Source organism: Sorex araneus, chromosome 4 (genome assembly GCF_027595985.1).
Source record: "Sorex araneus isolate mSorAra2 chromosome 4, mSorAra2.pri, whole genome shotgun sequence".
Taxonomy (NCBI): domain Eukaryota; kingdom Metazoa; phylum Chordata; class Mammalia; order Eulipotyphla; family Soricidae; genus Sorex; species Sorex araneus.
The window spans coordinates 72,444,203-72,459,825 of record NC_073305.1 but is presented as its reverse complement, the minus strand read 5'-3'; the positions used below and the strand labels follow the sequence as shown (position 1 = coordinate 72,459,825).

The 15,623-nt window shown below is 56.3% G+C and overlaps 1 protein-coding gene across 1 annotated transcript in view; it reads right to left on the bottom strand.

Annotated features, from left to right (window-relative positions):
- RAI1 (retinoic acid induced 1) overlaps positions 1–14,727 on the bottom strand; it is a 121,432-nt gene extending 106,705 nt beyond the window's left edge. The window contains exon 1 of the mRNA XM_055134512.1: positions 14,587–14,727. The gene's annotated coding sequence lies outside the window, so the exon portion shown is untranslated. The remainder of the gene's footprint in view (positions 1–14,586) is intronic.
- Between the last annotated feature and the right edge of the window lie 896 nt (positions 14,728–15,623).

Below are 15,623 nucleotides of genomic sequence, written 5' to 3'. Positions count from 1 at the left end.
AGTCCCAGACTTCTGTGCAACCATGAGGGAACCATGCCCCCTTCATACACAGGCCACCCTTATAAAGGCACATGGACACACAGCACACACAAAGGCCTCCAGCCTGCAAGTACACTCTCTCCTCTTGCCACTTGGTTAAAACACAGCACTTGTGTTTGCACTTGGTTAAAACACAGCAGGAGCGCCCCCCCCCCCCAGGAGAGCCAATCAGATAAATAAATCATGCTCAGCCCATCAATCTCAGCCCCCACCTGGCTGCCTCCTTGCTACAGGTAAAGTGAAACCAGCCTTAAATATTTTATAAATGAAAAAACCTGTTAAGAGAATATAATTTCCAGGGGCTGGAGTCATAGCACAGTGGGTAGGGCATTTGCCTTGCACACAGCCTATCCGGGTTCGATCCCCAGCATTCCATACGATCCCTGAGCATGGCCAGGGGTAATTCCTGAGTGCAGAGCCAGGAATGACCCCTGAGCATCGCTGGGTGTGACCCAAAAAGCAAAAAAAAAAAAAAAAGAGAGAGAGAGAGAGAATATAACTTCTAGAGCCGCTGGCTGCAGCTCCCAGCACCCCTACATTTTCATGTTGAGAGCACCATGGCGGTGGCAGGTGGTAGCCACTGGGGCATGTTGGGTGCCCCACCTGCTACCCTTCTGCCAGGAGTGTGGTTCCCAGGGAGAGGGGCATGCTGGGAGTTTCCACCTAGTAAATCCAGCTGCTGCTCAAAGACAAGGTGCTGCACTCTCATCTCTGGCTCCCCACCCCCCTCCCCATGCCACTAATGCCTTACAAATGCCAGGCCAGCCCTGGCAACAGAGACTTTCCAAAGCCTGTTTTACGTGGGCTTAGGTGTGTGAGAGTCCATGGCTTGGGGGAGGGGAGAATTCCTGGCAGTGGGGAGTGGGGGTGGCAAGGGCAGCTGTAACTGGACCTGAGCTGCAGCTGGGCAGAGGGCACAGGGGGTTGGCATGGCACACACAGCTAAAACCTGCTCCTGGGGTATGGAGAGGGAATGGAAGATGGTGGGAGGACCTGCACAGGGGCTCGATCCAAGCCTGGCTGTGAAAAGGGATCCTGTCACTGGGATCTGAGACCTCCAGGCAGTGTTGGGCCTCTGGAAGCAGAGCTGCTTATCAGAGGTCAGTGGTGATGGGGAAGGGCTTCTGGAGGTCAGCAAAAAGGGAAGACAAAGCCAGAGGTGACCATTTCTTTTCTAAAGTTTTCCCAAGAATGTATTCCAGTTCTTCCCAAAATACCTGTCTCATGAGGAAAGCAGGGTACCTAATGAGACAAACAGAAATGTGGGGGCTGGAGTGATAGCACTCGGCCAATTTAGGTTTGATTCCCAGCATCCCATATGGTCGCCCCAGCACTGCCAGGAGTAATTCCTGAGTTCAGAGCCAGGAGTAACCACTGTTCATCACTGGGTGTGACAAAACAAACAAACAAACAAAAAAAAAAACCCAACCAGGAATGTGATGGTATACTTAGAACACATAAGACAGAACCTTCCTCAAATTGGAGTAAAGATCAAGTCTGATGTACATGCCTTAGGAGACTGGGAGTATGTGTGAATTGTTTTTCTTTTACCTCGTCATATTTTCCAAATGTCTATTATAAGTCTGTCCTCCTTTTTTTAGTGAGGGAAAAAAACACTCTCAAAATCACTAAGTATCCTACAGAACTAAATATATAGCATGACTCCACGTTTTATATTTATTGTATTTACCATATATTGTTTGTCACAAGTCTAGAGAAAGAATGTCGATAAAGGTTACAGCCTTCCCTTGGCTTTCCTGTATTTTTAGGTTTTTCTAAAATCAAACTATTAATAATCCGATCATTTCACTTAAAATGCATCTGGGTTCTGTGGCGACAGCTCAAAGGCTAGAGCGCAGGCCATGCCTGTGGGGCCGGCATGTCCCTCCACCCACAAGGTCTTCCCCTGCTGTCCCCTGCGCCCCAGGGCCTAAACAACTGGGGTCTCCCTTCCCCTCAATAAAAATACTTAGGTTTGGGACATTCTCTTTTCTGTCTGGGGGCCACACTCCACAGGGCTCTGGAGCTGTTGCCCACTTCCCCGGCGACCACCAGAGCCGGGATCTAACTACAGCACCAGCACGAAAGCCTACACGCCAGCCCTCTGAGCCATCCCTAACTGGGGGGGAAAAATTTTTCCCTCTTGGTGGGGGAGGTGATGGGGAGAACTCCAGCTATACTCAGGGCTTGCTCCTGGCTCTGTGCTCAGGAATCACTCCTGGCTGCAGTGCTCAGGGGACTACCTGAGATGTCTGGGATCTCATCTGGATCGGCCATAAGCAAGGTAAACGCCTTCCCCGCTGCACTCTCTCCTGCCCCGAGAATTCTTTCCCTTTTAAAAATCGAGTCTGAGTCGGTCTTGCAACTGAAGCCCTAAGGCCTGCACAGTCAGAGGTGAGGCTGGCGAGGCCGGAGAAAGGCCATTCTCCCGAGACGCAAGGCAGGCATTAAGAAGTTGGGCTGCTTGTCCAATCCAGGTAGCAAGGGATGGAGGTCTGCTGAGCTGGAAAAGAAGCAACCCTGGAGTGACGGGCTGGGAACTTAAGCCCAGAAGGAGGGAGAGTGGGCAGGGCTGGGCTGGCAGCAGACGCTCCGGAAGGGGCTGCCTCCAGGGCAGGCGGTGCCCGAGCTCCGAGCTAGGAATGTGCCTCCAGGCCAGGCCGCGGGTGCGCCCGGGCGTATCAGAATGGGGGTGTCCTCGGGCAGGGACAGCCAGGCGGGCTAGTGGGCAGCCCAAGCGAAGCTCACAGCTGGAGCCTCGGCGCCTGAGGTCCAGAGCCGGGTGGTCTGGAACGCAGCCCCAGCCCCAGCAGCCCGGGGTCCCTGACGCGGGCAGGCCCCGGCGGCCCGCGCGGGACCCGAGCCCTGGTTCCGGGATGGCGCGGGCCGAGTTAGGCCGGCCTCGAGGCCCCGCCCCGCGGCCGCGGAGCACGCCGGGAGCGGCCGTTGCCATGGCGATGGGGTGGCCGCGCGGCCCGCCAGCCCGGGCTTGTCTGCTCGGAGGCGGCCAAGATGGTGGGCGCGGAGGGCTGGCGGGAAGCGCGGGCGCGAGCCCCGGGCTGACAGCTTCTGCCCAGGCCTTCCCGGGCGCGGGCCCTCCCGCTCCGCCGCCACCAGGCCGCCCTCCGAGGGTCGCCCCTGCCCGCCCGCGCTCCAGGTGCCCACTTCCCGCACTTCCCCCCGCATCCTGTCCCCCGCAGGACCCCCGCACCCTGTCCCCCGCACGGACCCCCGCATCCTGTCCCCCGCAGGACCTCCGTGCCCGGTGCCCCGCACGGACACCCCCGCGCCCTGTCCCCCCGCACGACACCTCGCACGGACACCCCTTCACCCTGTCCCCCCCCCCCTGTGCCCCGGCTCTGCCAGCGGGAGCCAGGCCGGCCCGGCAGGCGCCGTGCAGAGCGCGGTGCTGGCCCCTGCCCGGCCCGAGGGCCGCGCGAGCCGCTCCTGCTGCCTATCCCGCCGCCCGCACCGCCTCCCCTCCCCCAGGCCTGGCTTCCCTTCCGAGACAGATCTGTAGCCACACAAAGCCCTGTTTGTTTGCTTTCTCCGCTGCTCCCCCTGGATCCGACGTCTTTCCCCGCTACCTGCCTGCCGGCTGGCTTCCCCTCCAGGCCACCTCCCCAGCCAGCCCAGGGAAGGGCGAGGGCGGCCATTCCGGCAAGCTCAGCTTCGCAGCTGCCCCTCGGGGACTCCGGCCCACTTCCCCAGCAGTGGGGGCCAGGCCAGACAATGGCTCTGCAGCCCCTGGCAGAAGAAAGGGTCCCAGCTGGGACAAACAGGGGAGAGGCTCCAGACAGGGCTGGAGCGGGAGCTGCAGAGGCCCACCCAAACTCGCCTCTCTCGGACGGACCATGACTTGTTTTGTTTGTCCCTCGGGAAAGCTGCCCCTGACTTCCCAGCTCCCGCCCAATCTCCAGGAGATAAGGGAGTGAGCGGCAACAGAAGGGCAAAGTGGCGTAGCTGAGGGGTGGCCAGGGTCCATAGCCCTCACCCCCATCCAGGCGACCTCTGCTCTGGGATGTGGTTCATTGAGGACCTCACGTGGTGGACGACCTCTCACTGCAGACCTGCGCAGATTCTTCCCATGGCAGACGCACAGCCATGGGTACCACAGTGTCTAGGCAAACCCTATCAGCTTGAGCAGAAACAGGATTTTCACAGGCAAAGAAAAATAAACACCCACATTCCACACCACAGTCTCTACCTGCAGAGTGGGGTCTGCCCTCTCTCCCTGTTCAAATAAAGAAACCCAACACTGATACTGCCCAGAGATACCACAATCTCTAGCATGACTTCCCTTCTCTGGGGCTCTTCTATTGGGTCCTGCCACGCTGGGTGGCCCAAGCAGGTCCTAACCTCTCTGGGCCTCCCTCTTCCCCTTCCGATCCCCTTCCATGAGGATTTAACCCTTACAGCAAACTCCAGGACACAGACATGGTTATGGCCACCAAGGTGGAGGCTCCAGAAATCTATGGAGTCAAGCCGCCCCACTTGAAATTCAAGCTCACTTCCCCCCATCCTCGCCTCCCTTTCTCCCTCTCTCCTCTCTCTCCTCTCCCTCTCCCTTTCTCCTCTCTCCCCCTCTCCCTCTCTTCTTCTCTCCATCCTTCCTTCTCTCCCTCTCCCCATCTCTCTCTTCATGGGGGAGCACACCCAATGATACTCAGGACTTACTCTATGCTCAAGGATCACTCCTGGCGATGCTCAGGGGACCGTATGGGGTGCCAGGGATCAAACCCATGCCGCCATGTGCATGGCAACCTACCAGCTTTCTTATCTATCTGGCCCCTCAAACCCACTTCTGACTCCAAACCCTAAATACTTCCTATCAGGTCACAATACTATGACTGTGATTATCTGCCAAATAAATGAGGGAACGCCATGAGGATATGAGTGACTAGCAAGAGCAGGTCTGTCTTAGCCCAGCAGATGGAATCTCCAATCTGAGATCTGATCCGTGGTGTCTGTGTGACCTCAAGCAAGTCACTTAACCTCTCTGAGCAGTAGTTTCCTTGACAATCTGTATAGGGCAGTTAATAAAGCTCAGAGAAGACCACCCAATGCCCAGTACAATGGCAGGCACTCATTGAAAAATGGCTTTTCTCCATGATCCCTTTTAGCACTTAAAGAGACAGGCTTTCATTTGTTAGAGGAGCCAGACCTCTCCCACCTCTGCCCTTGCCCATCTGGTCTTGCTGCCAGGCATGCCCCCATCACCAGCCCTGGCCTCTGAAACAACTCAGGCAGCGGCCAAGGGCTGCCAAGCAGAGCTCCCGGCTCCTGCTCAGTCCTAGAGTCTAGGGCTTCTGTGTTTCATCAGGCAGGGTGTGTGTGTGTGTGTGGGGGGCTGTACACAATGTCACCCCAAGGAACAAAGCCAAAGCCAGCTCCATCCACATCCTACTGGACTCAAGAAAAGAGAGCCACCCAATTAAGTCTGATTTGGTGAAATGTCTGTTTTTAGAGCTATTTCGAGCCACAGTGGGGTTTTTCTGTGCTTGTCTCAAAGGTACCCTAAACCAGATTCCTTCCCACCTCCCCTACCTCTATCTGTGTTTGAAAAGAAAATATTGTTCTTCCTCTCATCCTGCTCTCTCCCCCCACTTCGCCTTTTTTTTGCACCTATTGGACGGATATAAAGACTAAGCCGGGCCCTTCCCTGGCCCCTCAGTGCAGGCTGCATTTCCGCTAGCAGCAGGCCCTGCAAGCGCAGCCCCCTCTCCACAGCAGGTGTGGAGCTGCAGGTCCCCCAGACCAAAGTAAAGGTTCTTCCAGGCCTTCACTCTCTTCCCTCCTCTGACAGACGCTTCCTAGTTCAGGACTGACTCCAGACTCTGCTTGGAGGAAAACGACCTGTCCTCTCTGTTACCTCCCAAACTCCCCCCAGCAGCATGCCTGTTACAGTGTGCCTCCAAGCACAAGCCCTGCCCTCTGCCCAGAAAGACCTCTCCAAGGCATCTCCTCCTGCCTTGGAGATGGAGAGCCTCCTCCTACGCTGCATTTCCCCCACACAGCTCGCAATACAATTACAATTAAATTCCTATTCCTGCAATTATTCCCTTACTGTCTGCTCACCTCCCAGGCTGTAAGCTTCAAAAGGGAGGTGACAGACTGGGGATGTGGCTCCTGCTTGCATGCATGTGTGTGCATGTGTGTGTGTCCTTGGGGATTGCAAAATTGGTGGTAATGGGGCTGGAGAGATAGTACAAGGGTAGAGTATTGTCTTACTCAAATGCCCCTGGCCTACCCATGGTCCCTGGAGCCCTGCCATACCATGAGTGATCCCTGAGCACAGAGCCAGGAATAAGCCCTGACCATAGCTGGTGGGGCCCCAAAACAAATGAACAAAAAGGTCATAATAATAAAAAGGGTGGAGTAGCACCCACTTGGTCACTCTTGCTTCTCCAGGGCGAGGTTTCTCAACCCCTTGGGGACCATTGACTTTTTTTTTTCCTTTTTGGCCCAGACCCCAAGGTTCTCAGAGGCTACTCCTGGCTCTGCACTCAGGAATTACTCTTTGTTGGTGCTCAGGGAACCACATGAGATACCAGGGATTGAACCCAGGTCAGCCGCATGCAAAGCAACTGCCCTACCCACTTTACATTACTCTGGACCGTTGACATTTTGATCTATGTGACTTATTGTGGGACTGCCCCCTGCACCCTATCAGCATCCATATCCTCTGTGCACTTAATGCCAGCACCTACCCAGCTGAGAGAACTAAAGCTGGCTTCAGACTTGACCCCAAATATTTCTTGATCCTGACAGACAATGTCCCCTCTATTTAAACATCATCACTCTATGTCTGCCCCCTGGAATGAACGAGTGCATGACTTCCACCTCCTCCCCACAACAGAACAGGTTTTTTTTTCCCAAATGTTAATTCCTTTATCATAAGCCTACACAGATTTCATTTCCCCCATCAGACCAGAAGCTTCCAGAAGACAGGTCCATGTGATAGGCATCTGCTGTGAATCAATGTTTATCACCTGTTACTATAAAACATATGAGGTAGATTTTTTTTTCTTTTTGGGTCAATGCACAGGGGTCACTCCTGGCTCTGCACTCAGGAATTACCCCTGGCGGTGCTCAGGGGATTATATGGGATGCTGGGAATCGAACCCTGGTCGGCCCCGTGCAAGGCAAACGCCCTACCTGCTGTGCTATCTATCACTCCAGCCCCTATGAGGTAGATTCTATTGTTTTCCCTATTATAAACATAAGTACCTCAGAGGGCTGGAGGTACCTGCCTAAGATCACCCAGATGCCATCTGGTAGCCTCTGGCAATTGCCGATGCCTCAAAGCCTGTATTCTGCCTAAGGAATCAAAAAATTACTTTTGGCTTCAATCCTTGATATAAACATGTCCTCTTGCCCTTGCTGCCCCTGGTGTGGGGATAGAACTCAGGCCCTCACACTTAAGAGCAAGTGTTCTAACATCTGGGCACAACTAAAATCTTTCTAAGGTCCTACTGCGTATGTTAGACACAGCCAGACCTTCCCTTGAATCGCAGTCGCCCCAGGCCTTTCCTGCTGAGCTGCAGTGCTGGCTGAGCAGCTCCCTGCACCAGGGAAGGTCCAGCCAGATCAAGCAATGCTGGTGCAGGCCGGTCTGCCTTTCTGGGGGCTCTGAGGGTCCCTCCTTCCTCCTCAAGTGTCACCTTCTCAGGAAAGCACTGGCTGGAATGACCTCCACCCCCACTGATCCCAGTCCCTGAGGTGTCTCAGGGTGGGAATACAAATGAGGAGTGGAGGTGAGCTTTCGAGATACCTGGCACTTGGTATCTGTCAGCTTTGACTCACTTCTCCCAACAGAGTGTGAGGTGGGGTGCTGTCAGCACAGCCATAGACAGATGAGGAAACCAGGTAAAGAAAACTAGTAATTAATCCAAGTTAGCAAGTGGGCAGAATCGAGATCTGAACATGAACAGTTGAAATCTCTCCAAAACTGATGTGCTTACCGACTCGACTATACTAGAAATGCCTCCATTTATGGCATGGTCCCAGCACTCAACATGCAGTACAGGTGGGACTCAAAATGTGATTTATGAATGAATGAAGGAATGGGCTTGTGGTTTTTCCATCAGTCACTGCTACTGATGTCATAAGTTGCTGAATGTTTTCATGGCAGCCACCACATTACTAAGACTGTTTGCAAACAGAAACTCTGGTCAAAACATTCTAAATCTCACTAGCATCAGTGTACCACAGACTTGCCCATCCATCTACCTCAACCTGTCCAGAACAGAGACATGGTTTTGGTCAATGTTGGCTCTGAGAAGCTCCGAATCTGACCCAGCTGCCCCCACCCCAAGCCTCTGTTTCCCTAACCCTATCCCCCAGCTCGGGACCTCCTCACTCTCCAACACCTTCATGACCTTAATGCCTAACCAATACATCTTCCCTTTTTAGGTTGTTTTAGAGCCACATCCAGCAGTTCTCAAGGCCTACTCAGAGCTCCATGGCTGGGGAACCATGCGGTGCCAGGACCAAGCCCGGAGCTCCTCCAAGCCAGGCAAGCGCCGCCTGCACACGGAGCCACTCTCTGCTCCCGTTTCCATCGTTGACAGGAAAGCAAGAGAGAGACGTATCAACTTCCATCCCCACACTACACACACTCTCCATGAGGGCCGAAAACAGAATAAAGATCTCTGCTTTGCCCGTCAAACCTAGCCCTCACCTCTAGCCTCAGGCTACCCCCTCCCTGTCCCCTTTGTGGTGTCACATTCCAGTCTCCGAGCCTCAGTGACCCACCCAGGCACAGGGCTCTGAGGGCTCCTCAATCCCCTGGGAAACAGGATGAACCAGTTTATCCTGAGCCTCTGGGGGAGTAACCTGGGGGAGCAAGTGCCAGGGCCCCTCTCTGGCCTCTATCATCTGTCACCTGACAACACAACCCTCACTACACCAGAGGATCCACAGAAATCCCAGGGGGTGGATGGGGCGGGCACATCCCTCACACTCCTACCTCCTGTGGCCCCTCCCAGGTCCAGGCCTTGCCCTAGGCCCCCAGCTGGAGACAAAAGGGGGTGTGCTTGGGGTCTCAATGCTCCAGCATCATGGAGAGGACTGGCACTAAAGAATTACGGGTAATTCCCTGAAGAACATGATGACACGGGTATAGACAAAGGGAGATGACTCATTCTGCCTGGAGATGAGGGGATCAGAGAGGGCGGAAAGAGTGTGTGTCTGCTTGGGTCTTGGGAGGCATGGAGGAAGGCAGGGGCATCCGAGGTGGCATGAGGCACAGGCAGAGAGGGGGTGGCGGGGAGCAGGCAGGGGCCATCCAGCAGCATGGCAAGGAGAAGAAGTGGCCTCTTAGGACAGCAGGGCACCCCTGGAAAGCTCCCTCTGCTGATGGGGCCTGTGCTGGGCGGCGCAGGGGAGAGGCTAGGAGGGCTACAAGGAGGCACCCGCCAACAGCCCTCCACCCTTATCTTTCAGCCAATTCCGCCCCTGTTGGCCATGGTTCACAGATCATGCCCATTCCAGACTCTAAAGAAATAGAGGGCACACTCTTCCGGCCAGGAATGACCCCACCCCTCATTCTTCCCAGCCTGGGCTGGGTGTACCTGCTTGGAACCTCCTCTTCCATGCAGTCCCCCAGTGCTATCCCAGACTGGCACATCATGTCCGAGCCCTAAGGTGAGGGCTCTCTGCCCTACCTCCTCAGAATGGAACTTTGACCTGTCTCAGCATCCTAGAATACCCCCACAGGATCCTCCCAAGGGCCTTGGGACAGAGGGGCTGCTTCCAGCCTGCAGCCTGCCACACACACAGGAACTGGTCTCCTCCTGCAAGATGGGGGTCTCAGCAACTCACTATATTGTGACATACTTGGGCTGGATACAGCAAGCTAGGGCCTTGAAAACAGCGCCTTTGAGAAGATCCGTTTCCTCAGGCCCTGAGCCCAGGTGCTGCTCCTGCAGAAGCACCGGCCTGTGCGTATCCAGCCTGTGTGTACCCGGGAGAGTATAGCCCTTCTCACCAGGGGAGTGGAGGGGGGAGGGCGTAGAGAGCCAATTCAAGAGGCAGAACACAGGGCACTGTTACCGTGGCCCCCAGCACAGCTTTCAGAAAAGGAGGGAGGGTGGGCAGAGGAAACATCCCACCAGAGGCAGTTGTTAAAACAGTGAGGCGCAACCAGAAGTCCATGGAAACAGAATAGTAATCACAAGCCCATCACAGGGAGCATATTGATTGGGACAAGCAGGGTTATAAACTTTGCAAGTTTGTAAGAATTTGCTGCCTAAGTCCAGTCACTATAGTCCAGGGAGGCTATTAGCTGGACTATATCCACTGCACAGATGGGGACACTGAGGCAGAGACAGAATCAACTCTCTGGTACAGTGTGGAGGAGCGAGGCGTCAACCCCTCACCTTATAACCTCTCTAACAAAAAAAGGAAGCCAAAGGATAAAAACGGCTTGTTTCTTACATGGAGTAAAAGAAAACTATGTATCCTGTGTAAGGCCTGTGCACTCGAGACATTCAAATGTGTTACAAAGTAACATTCAAACTGTTACTTTGTAACAACTTACCATTACTTTAGAACTGTTACTTTACAATAGGATACATTTAAACTGTTACTTTATAGGGAGGGAGGGTTTGTAGGGTTCATGTGCTGGGCCTTTACTCTCAATACTTCTGGGTAATTTATAATTTTCATGATAAGAATGTACCCATGTGCGGGGCTGGAGCAATAGCACAGCGGGTAGGGCGTTTGCCTTGCACGCGGCCGACCCGGGTTCGATTCCCAGCATCCCATATGGTCCCCTGAGCACCGCCAGGAGTAATTCCTGAGTGCAGAGCCAGGAGTAACCCCTGTGCATCGCCGGGTGTGACCCAAAAAGCAAAAAAAAAAAAAAAAAAAAAAAAAAAAAAAAGAATGTACCCATGTGGGGCTGGAGAGATAGCATAGTGGGTAGGGCATTTGCATTGCACGCGGCCGGCTGGGGTTCGATTCCCAGCATCCCATATGGTGCCCCAGCACCACCAGGAGTAATTCCTGAGTGTAGAGCCAGGAGTAATCCATGTGCATCGCTGGGTGTGACCGGAAAAGCAAAAAAAAAAAAAAATGTACCCATGTGTCAGTTGAATAATTTAGAAAGAGAGGAACTGGGAGTTGGAGCGGTAGTACAGTGGGTAGGGCGTTTACCTTGCACACGGCCAACCTGGATTGGATTACCAGCAACCCATATGGTCCCACAAGCACCACCAGGAGTAATTCCTGAATGTAAAGCCAGGAGTAACCCCTGTGCATCGCTGGGTATGACCCATAAAGCAAAAAAAAAAAAAAAAAAAAAAAGCAAAAAGAAAGGAACTGAGGCCAGAGATACAGTATGGTGAATAGGGTGCTTTCCTTGCATTTGCATATGGCTGGTCTAGGTTTGATCCCCAGCATCCCATATGGTCCCCTGAACACTGCCAGGAGTAAGTCTGAGTGCAGAACCAAGAGTAACCCTTGAGCACCACCGGGTGTGACCCCCCCCCCCAAAATGAGGAACTGTTAGGGCCACAATTAACATTTGTTGAACACAGATTCATTTTCTAGACCTATTTTTTTCAAACTCTGGGTATGACTTACTAGTGGATTGTAGAATCAGTTTAGTTGATACCCAATTAGAAAAAGTGGGCAGAGGGTGCTGAGAGCAGTCCACCTTAGCATTCAGGGGGCCTGATTCAACCCCTGGCACCTCATGGTTGCCTGAGCACCACAAAGAGTAGCTTCTGAGTACTGATGGGTCAGCCCCTTTGCCCCCCAAACAAAAGGAAAATGAAGAAAATTCAAATAGGGAATTGGGGAGATAATTCAGAGGAGCATAGCACATGCAGACATGTGAGACATCTGAATCATATCACAGGGGAGGCCTCTATAAAATACTAGGAGGCGGTCAGGGAGGTTGTTGGCCACAGGGCTGGACCACAAACTTGCATGTAGGAGCCCCTCGGTTTGGGAGAGGGCACTGGGGCCATACGTACCTTTGCTCAGGGCATATTCCTGGCTCTTTGCTCAGGGATCGCTACTGGAAGGGCTTGGAGAACCACAAGGGATGTGGATCTGCTGAGTGCAAGGCAAGCCTTCCTCTCCCACTGCACTGTCTTTCTGCCTGTCCCTCCCCCTGCCCCAACCCCAGGTTTTGTTCCCTAGCACCTCAAGGTCCCTGGGTATCAAGAAGACTAGATTTTGAGCACCACTGGGCATGGCCTCTAAACAAAACAAAACAAAAATCAAATAAGACCAGGAAAGTGGCTCAAGTGGTTGAACATATATGCTTTGCAGGTGTGAGGATGGAGGTCTGATCCTGGCTCTGCACAGCCTTCCCACACCGCCTAGAATGCCCCTTGCCTGGTGTCCTTGGAACAACAAACCAAATACCCCCCTCCCGCCCCCCCCCAAAAAAAAAATCAGGCTGGAGAGATAGTACCAGGTAGGGTGCTTGCTTTACATGTGGTCAATCTGAGTTCAATACCAGGCATCCCATACGGTCCCCCAAGCACTCCCAGAGTGAGCCCTGAGAACAGAGGCAGGAGTACACCCTAGGCACTGCTGGGTATAGCCTCCAAACAAAATCAAAACACTCAAACTAGAACTGAAAATGTGGGTTCAGCTGGATGCAAAAGAATTGTTTCACTGAACTTTTATTTCATGTATATAGGGGGAGGGGAGAGGAGGAAATGAATAGTGATCTAAAACGTCACTTATTATATAGACTACCAGCAAGAGTGTTGGTGTAGACTTGGGAATTTAAAGAGGAATCTCAGAGGCCAAGTCTGCAAGGCCTCTCTCCAGAGGAGACCAGCTCCTCCGTTTAGAGAGAATCCAGTGGGGTGTTGCTGCCTGTTGACAAAAGCCTCACTTTGACCACGGGATGACTTCTGGGGCTTGACATGCATTCTAACCTCCAAGGCTGCGTTTTTGGCCTTTGAGGAGAGCCTTTGCCAGAATCTTTGGGCTGACCTCCCCAGAAATGAGAATGTCTGGCTGGAGTCTTCGTGTCACCCCAAAGGCTATTTCCCTTGCTCCTAAGGGTACCCCTCCCGAGTGCTCCTGTGGCCCCATATATCCCTGGGCTATCAAGGGGGAGGGGTGGGAAAGATTCAAATTCCCTTCCAGTTTCCAAGCCTGTAGATTTGGAAGCCTCTAGAATCACAGCTGTGCGGTCAGTAGGGTGGAATGTGTGTGTGTGTGTGTGTGTGTGTGTGTGTGTTGGGGGAGGGGTGTACCCCCACCAGGATAAGCGCTAATCAGAGGTTCCTGGGCAAGGATAGGGCTGGAGGGAAGGTGGGGGGTCCAGCCTGGGCGCTGGCGCCTCCACATCAGAGCTCGCCTACCCCTTCTCCCCCTCCCACTCCCGCTCCCCCTCCCAGGGCAGCAGACAACTAAAAAAAGATAAAATAAAAAGAAGTAATTCCCCTGCTCTGACGTCAGCGCGAAGTCTTAACAGCCCAGCAGCGGCATGAAACTGGATTGCAACCAGATGTAATGCCCTTGAATCCTCACACTCCGCTGTGTGGAAGAGAAATAAAGGCGGCAGCGGGGGCGGGGGGGGGGGGGAGGGGGGAGGGGAGAAGGGGGGTGGTGATCGAATGGGAGGGAGCCGTGCAGGTCCCGCGTGTGGGTCCCGGGAGCAGAGTCTGCGGAAACCGCGGGGGCCGAGCAGGGAGCTCCGGGGCCGTCCGCCATTCAGGCTGCCTCCCCTCCCCCAGCACCCCCCCCATAGCGCATTGTTACACGCCGCTTTAGCCATTCAAGCCCGAGCCTCAACGCTGCCCACGACTAAAGGCTCCCAAGGAGGGCACAGCTCGGCCCGCACTCGGCCCCCTGGAGTGCACTTGATGAGAACTGAGAGCCCCCAGAAGAGAAACCAATCGTCGGGAAAACGGGCACCCCAGGAAGCCGGGCCTCTGCAGCCCGGGGCCTGGAGGCTGTTTCGCTTCCCCTCCGCCCCTTCCCGGCGGCCCCCCGGCGCGACCGACACTCTAAATGTCACCCCCGCACCCGGCCACCCCCTCGGCACCCACGTCCTCCTGGGTCTCCTGCCGAGGCGAAGGGACACGGACTTGGCCGGCGCGCCGCTATCCAGGGGCCCGGGCCGGAGTGTCCGGTGCCCCCGGCCGTGACGTCACCCCCAGGGCCCCGCGTCCAGGGCCCGGCCTCGGAGCTGCTTCCTGCCCAGTGGCAGGGCCTGCGCCCAGGCCGGAGTGCTCGTGGGGGGCACGGCCCTCGTCGCCCCGACCCCCGCGCCACGGCCCAAGCCAGGCCCCAGACCCCGCACCGGGAAATCAGCTCCCGCCCCCACCCGAGACGCACTCCCAAGGCGCCCTCCCAGCCCCCGAGCCGCGCGAACGCCCCCCACGTCCCCGCTCGCGCGTGTCGGAACCCGGGCGTCGGGACGCGCGCAGCGACGCGCCCGCTCGGGGCTCCCGCGCCCCGCGCCGCCAACCGCCTCCCGGGGACCCTCCCCGGCGCGGGACGCCCCCGCGCACCCCCGCACAAAGCGCTGGCCCGGGGACCCCGCCGGGGACCGCGCTCGCTGCTCACCTCGGCGGGCGCCGCGCTCACTCCGGGGCCCGGGCTCGGCCGCGGCGACTCGGCGGCCCGCAGGCCCGGCCGGCCATAGGGGTCAGCAGGCGGCGGCCCGGCCGGCCCGCGGCCAGGCGGGGACCGGGGCGGGTGCCGGGCTCGCGCCGCGCCTCGGGGCCCGGCGGCGGGCGGGGGCGGCGCCCGGGGGCGCGGGCAGCGGGCGCGGGGAGGGCCCTGGCCGCGCACCCGCCGGGCCTCTCGGTGTCGGCGGGGCCGCGGCGGGGAAACGCGATCCCCTCGGCGCAGGAAGAGCGGGCGGCGGCGGGGGGAGCGGGCGCGCGAGAGCGCGAGGAGAAAAGTTCCCGGGCGGCCTGGCCGCGCTCGCTCCGCGCTCGCTGCCCGGGGCGCCCGCTGGGCCGTGCGCGCCCCGACAGCACCCCCTGGCGGCCCGCGCACCCCACTGCGGGCGCTCCTCGGCACGCACGCACACACCGCCCCCGCCCCCGCCCGCACCGCGCGTCAGCCGGCCTGGGGGTGAGGTAGGAGGGGGCTCGCGGGGCCCGCTTGGAGCGGCCCCCGGGCGCTCTCAAGACCCGCTTCGGGCCCCCGGAGGGCGCAGTCACGCAGCCGGCTCGAGGGTTTGGACCTTCCCTCCTCGGTCCACCGCCAGGCTCCCACAGTTGCCCAACGCCAGCTTGCACCCGTGACCTCCTTGCACGTTTGGGGAAAACTAAGCCCAACAAACCGGAAGTACGTTTTTTTGCTTTGGGGGTACCCAGGCACCTGGCAGGAAACTGGTGAATCCAGGCCAATGGTCCCTGCTGTCTCAGAGCTGGCAGCTTGGTGCAGAGAGAGGCAGCAAACAAGATTCAGGCACAAAGGAGGATCTTTCGGGTGGAAGGTGGCAGGTGGAGTGATGCAGATTTGCCTGAGCGAGACTGGGTCCCTGGTGGATAGGAGCTCTGAAACACACCGCAGGAAGAAGCGTGCCAGTGCTCTGGGGAAAGAGCACTGGAGCAGAGGCATGTGCAAAGGCCCGCAGGTAGGAGAGAACC